At 36.0% G+C, this 6,414-nt stretch overlaps 1 pseudogene; it reads right to left on the bottom strand.

Moving 5' to 3' along the window:
• Positions 1-234: 234 nt before the first annotated feature.
• On the bottom strand, positions 235-3,453 carry LOC113351948 (annotated as a pseudogene).
• Between the last annotated feature and the right edge of the window lie 2,961 nt (positions 3,454-6,414).

Here is a 6,414-nt window from a genome sequence, read left to right as displayed (position 1 = left end):
ATTGTGCTTTAAGCTGCACATAGATATGCATTTTACCGACAGAGGAGGAAAAAACATCACAAATTTTTGTCATGGACAAGAAGAAGAAAAATAAAGCAGAAAACGGTTATACCCATAAAACGGCACTCCACAAAACAGGAATCACACTGAAGTAACCATCCAGAGAAGTAAAAACCAATGAAACCACCACTATTAAAGAACGTAACACTACTACTAATACTACTACTACTACCACTAGATGCCATTGGAAGCCTTATTACCATCATCTGCAGTGCCTCCACCTCCGCCACCATTAGATGTCATTGGAAGTGTACTCAAAAGTGAAGTGGAGGAGCTGGAGACTGTAGCTAAGTTATGTGCAAGTGGGTTTGGAACAAATGCACGAGATTGTTGAACCATTTTACTCATCGAAGCTGTCTGGTAAATGCTCTCAGTAGAATCTCCTCGAGCTGTAGCTTTTTGACTCTCCTATGAACATATTTCTGAAAGTAGATATCCCCTTCCTGTTGATTCATATATTTCCTGGTTTCCATCCTTGATAGCACCTCTTGAAGCTCAAAATCTAAATGAACAGATAATTTGTCACCCGCATGTGCAGAGGCAGTTTCTGATAACTGCATCCTACAACCATCAATTACAGACCATGCGGCGGGGAGATCACCCCTCTCAGCAGCGGCATGCGAATTACTCATTTCCTCAGCGGCCTGCAATCGGTTCTTCTGCCTATCAACCTCAATAGAAACAACCATATCTTCTTCATTAACCATTTCGGGTCTCCGAAATTTCACTTCTATAGCTTCAGTGGTAACAGATTCTTTAGTAAAAGGATCTTTGTAAACACACCAGACACTAAGCAACTTCATCTGATCGTTGGAATTTCCATCTGCTACAACTGGAATGTTAACAAGCACGAGAAAATCCCTCTCTTCATCTGCACACAAATCCCCAATGGCGACAGATCCTGTTTGGTTATCTCCTGTCAAACAAGTGGAATAACTACCTGCTTTTAAATGACTAATAGAAACATAAGGGTCAAGCGATTGGATGTGTACTTTCAAGTCTTGCACAACTACACTCAGGAGACCACCAATACATTGAGCAAATGCATCTTGTATTAATCCCTCAGCTTCAATAAAAGAAAAAGTTCCCTTGGAACCCTCTGCGATCGAGTGCAACATGATGGGATCATGGTCAGCGCCAAATGCAAATGTATGAACTGGAATTCCTAACCTTGAAATTTCTTTAAGGTTGATAGTCTTTGTGTTAGAATCCTGCCCGTCAGATAGCAGCATGATGCTACAGACATGATTTTTGTGTTCTTGATCTGCAATAACCTTTGTGCCCTTCTTGAGTCCTTCTATGATGTTCGTCATACCATCAGCAACCAAAGAATTCACAGCTTGTAGTGTGCATGTTGCTTACCGGAACCAGTCATGAGGAGAAGGGGGAAGAGGCGACGGGCTTGAGATGAGAAGCTAATTACAGATAATCTGTCAGAAGGGCCAAGGTTGTCTATCACAAACCTCATGGCTCGCTTTAACAACTGAATTTTTGTACCTGTCATGCTACCACTAATATCAAGAACCGACACGAGGTCAATTGGTGCACGGAAAGTCATATCACTATTAACCTGATCAGTACCAGTAACACTAGATTTGAGATTGACAAGTATATGGAAGTTTTCTTGTGAAACTGACCGCGGAACAGCTGGGAATTCAGTGTGTGTTTTGATATCTATGGACCTGCCAATAGAAATGTTACAATCGGAAATCTTGGATTGGACATCTAGGGGATCGTCATCATTGAAGATAAGTGGCTCAGAAGATGGGAAATGTGATGTAATGAACGGATTAAAATTTGTTGGTGAAGGAATGCATGGCCATAATGTGGCTTGTGTCAGTCCACTCAAAGGATCAGCAGATATGTTATCCGAGGAAGAGTTGGGTTGGAAGTTTAGGGGATCATCGTCATTGAAGACAAGTGGCTCAGGAAATGGGAAATCTATGACATCTATGGGATCATCATCATTCAAGACAAGTGACTCAGAAGATAGGAAATCCATGAAATCTATGGGATCATCATCATTGAAGTCAAGTGGCTCACAAAATGGGATTTCCATGAGACCTATGGTATCATCATCAATAACATTTGTTTGTGAAGGATTCCATGGCCATAATGTGGCTTGAGTATCCTCCCATTCGGCAGATATAATCTGTGAGTCACCAGTTGGATCAAAACCAAAACCTATTAGTGGAGGAATAGGTGGCGGTATTGGAGCTGGTGCAGGGCCAATGGTTGGCATATCCTTCCACTTAGTATCACAAGTTGGGCAAACCTGGTTTCTATTGATGCAACTGAAATGAAAGGAGTGCGAGCATTCTGCAGTGAAAATGGCATTACCATCTCCAACTATCATGGCACCATTACATAAAGTACAATTCTTCTGTCAAATGAAAAATTAAAACAAACATAATTATTTTCAAGTTAACTAAGCAACAGAATAAGTAAATCTTGCAATGTTGCCAGATGAACCGGATTTTTATAAGCTTTGTCACAGAGCACATGCATGCAGTTCACCGATTTAAAGAAAAAAAGTAGAAGAAATTAAGAACCAACAAGGAGATTTTTCATCAATGGACAAATTTACACTATTTAAACAGGTATTCAGTTGAACTAAAAAACTGATCATCTAGCAAAGTAAAGAGAGTTTCATAAAAGGGTTCATGAAAGTTGTAACAGTAGATTGAAATTCAAAGAGAGTTTAAAAAGTTGTACACTCACCGCCATAATTATGTAGTCTGAAGCAATCCAGTCAGAAGAATAATCAATCAAATGAAGAAAGAATACACCAATATCTTGTATCTGGGTTGTATTGATCACCAGCAACACCAGGAATGAAAAATACTAGCAACACTTTGTTCTGATCTTCACTTTATAAAAGAAGTGCGTAGAGGAAGCTTTGGTGCAAACGAGGTGACCTTGACCAAATGAATGCACCACCCAAATTGTTTTTTTATAATTTTACTAGTGCAAAACAATGAACTCCAAAAGTAAAATGGTAAATATAAAAGAGTATGTCTGCACAGACTGACAATAAAATACCAGAAAAAACTGTAGCCTAACCGGAGGATATTAATCATTGTTGTAGGAATGTAATATCGCACATTCATTATATATGCGAGGTAAATGTCACCGTGGCCAAGTATTCAGTAGTTAGTGACATCACCTAACTGGGAGAATAAACCATGGTTAATGTTTTTTTGGTTTCTTTAAGCAGCCGTATTTGAGTTTATTTTTTTGGTGGTAAAAGTCTATGGATTTTTTAGATCCTTCCGATTAACTTACCGATAGCCTGACTGAAAGTTTTTTGACTTTTAGTACAGGAACTGTGCTACCATAAATCTGTTTATTGACATCACTTGCCTTAAGAGATCTGCAGAGGAAAAATCCCATATTTCACTTAGTGTTTGATTTCGAAAACAAAGCAGAAGAAATCAATGGTTTTTCGGCCAAAAAAATGAAATAAGACAGTACCTAGATTCATCAGTGCAGAAGAAAGTGTTGAGATTTCCATCTACACCCTTTGCAATGTAAAAATAAATAGCTGTTTGCTATGTTCAACTGCCGTCTGCAAGAACCAACAATATCTTTTTCCTGTAGTCTGGTTGCAAAGTGCTCTAAATGCGGTCAGCCTTAACACAAAAGGTTAAACTTTGATATTGGTAAGCCGTTGGTTTTGTTGCCTTAGCAGTCTTGTACTTATTTGTCCAGTTCATGCGAAGTTATGTGGAAATCTATTCATGCGAAAACATGGAGTATATATTCTCTTAAGATCAAAACCATCTTCTTTTACTTGTGGAAAATTAAAGAAAATGGAGTTATTGCAAACTGTGTATTGTGTATAATTCAGATCAGAGATAAATCCAGAGTTTCATATTTCAAATGGGGAACTTAGGCACAGGCCCAAAAAAAAAAAAATTTACCACCAGGCCCACAATTTATTTCTGATATAGTCGCACCCATAATTATTTAAAAATATTTAAAACGTATTGAAAGACTCTATTACCTTTCATCGTTTTTGGGCATAATTTTTTTTCTTCTCCGCCGGTTTCTTTCCCTATTCCTCCATTAATCTCTGTAACGGATCTGCAAAGATTTTTTCGCCATCATTTAAGAAATAAATCATTTAAAATTGATGATTCAAAGAAGTAAATCATTTTTGACTAAACCCTAGAATACATTTCAACAAAAATGGATGAAACAGACGAAGAAGAAAAAATCAAGTAGAAGAAACAGAAAAAAAGTTATGCAGCTAAATTTTCCCTTATATTGTCTTATGCACTAAACAAAATGATGCAGAAGACATTATGCACGTGCATAAAAATCCATAAATCAGAAAAGTGAAAAAAGTAATGCATAAGACAATATGCAGCTAAAACAAAATAATGCATAATGTCTTATGCATCTAAAAAAACTGATGCATAACCAGAAAAAGTGAGAAAAGTAATGCATAAGACATTATGCAGCTAAAACAAAATAATGCATAATGTCTTATGCATCTAAAAAAACTGATGCATAACCAGAAAAGTGAAAAAAAGTAATGCATAAGACATTATGCAGCTAAAACGAAATAATGCATAATGTCTTATGCATCTAAACAAAACTGATGCATAACCAGAAAAATGAAAAAAGTAATGCATAAGACATTATGCAGCTAAAACAAAATAATGCATAATGTTTTATGCAGAAATAATAATGGCATAATGTCTTATGCACTAAACAAAATGATGCAGAAGACATTATGCACGTGCATAAAAATCCATAAATCAGAAAAGTGAAAAAAGTAATGCATAAGACAATATGCAGCTAAAACAAAATAATGCATAATGTCTTATGCATCTAAAAAAAAAATGATGCATAACCAGAAAAGTGAGAAAAGTAATGCATAAAGACATTATGCAGCTAAAACAAAATAATGCATAATGTGTTATGCATCTAAAAAAAACTGATGCATAACCAGAAAAGTGAAAAAAGTAATGCATAAGACATTATGCAGCTAAAACAAAATAATGCATAATGTATTATGCATCTAAAAAAACTGATGCATAACCAGAAAAGTGAAAAAGTAATGCATAAGACATTATGCAGCTAAAACAAAATAATGCATAATGTCTTATGCATCTAAACAAAACTGATGCATAACCAGAAAAGTGAAAAAGTAATGCATAAGACATTATGCAGCTAAAACAAAATAATGCATAATGTTTTGCATCTAAACAAAACTGATGTTATGCATAAGACATTATGCATAATCTTTAATTCAAATCTGATCATAAATTTCCGATTGAGATCAAAAACATGGAGACAAATAAGGTATGAAAATTTCCAATTCAGTTGATATCGAAATACTGCAACACACTTCTTACCCTTTTCAACTTCAATTTTAATTTCTTTTTACTTCTCGAATAATCAAAGACAGCAGAAGCCCAAAATCCCCAGATTTAAACCGCAGATTTTGAAACAGAAACCCTATTTTTATTGAGAAGATTATTCAGAAAAGGATTTGGGAAAAGATTTGACAAAGGGAAAAATCCAAATGTTAAAAACGAAGAATCGGAGTTCACCATTGTTTTCTTCTCGCTTCTCTCTGTTCGTCGCTCGAAGAAAAGGGTAGTTTGGGCTTTTAAAAACTGAGAACCAGATTTCATAAATTATGGGTCTGCTACGAATTTTTGACGAGAAAATGGGTGCACGCCTGAACTTTTCTGTCCGTGGGTTTGACAGTGGAAAAATCCGGAAAAATGGGTCTCCATGTAGTTTTCACATTTCAAATCCTAAAAGGATTTAATTTTTTCTCATCAAACGTTTGATTTGATTAGGTGGAATTCTTTATCATTAATGCATCTTATCGGTGGCTTAACATTATTTACAGTCAATCTTGATTTACAGGTTGAGATTGGTTTGGAGACCGTAAAATGCTTAGCATGTCACCTATTTATCATTTGATTTTCCCATAAACAATTAACCGTATCTTCGTAAAAGTATACCAACGTATACCGATACTAAAGGAAAACAAACATTAAGCTTGGCTAGGATTCGTCTGTCTAAGTCCTCCGAGACTTGAAACATTAGAATGAATGGCGTGTGGCAATTGGACAGTAGTGATAAAACACGGCTGCTTAAAAAACGGATAGAACAAATCAACTAAAAATCACAAGTTAACTGTGGTTTATTCTTCCGGTTAGGTGATGTCACCAACTACTAAATACTTGGCCACAGTGTTGCTAGATAAAAAATGATCTAGCAGCAGCGCTAGAGCAAAAAAAATTCCTCATCTAAGGTAGGCGAAGATAATCGCACATGTTAAAATAAGGATGACGTATTTAATGATGTCAGCATAATCACGAGTAAAGT

This window comes from Papaver somniferum, chromosome 2 (assembly GCF_003573695.1).
Source record: "Papaver somniferum cultivar HN1 chromosome 2, ASM357369v1, whole genome shotgun sequence".
NCBI lineage: Eukaryota > Viridiplantae > Streptophyta > Magnoliopsida > Ranunculales > Papaveraceae > Papaver > Papaver somniferum.
The sequence above is the reverse complement of the archived record's forward strand: the minus strand, read 5'-3'. Positions and strand labels throughout refer to the sequence as shown.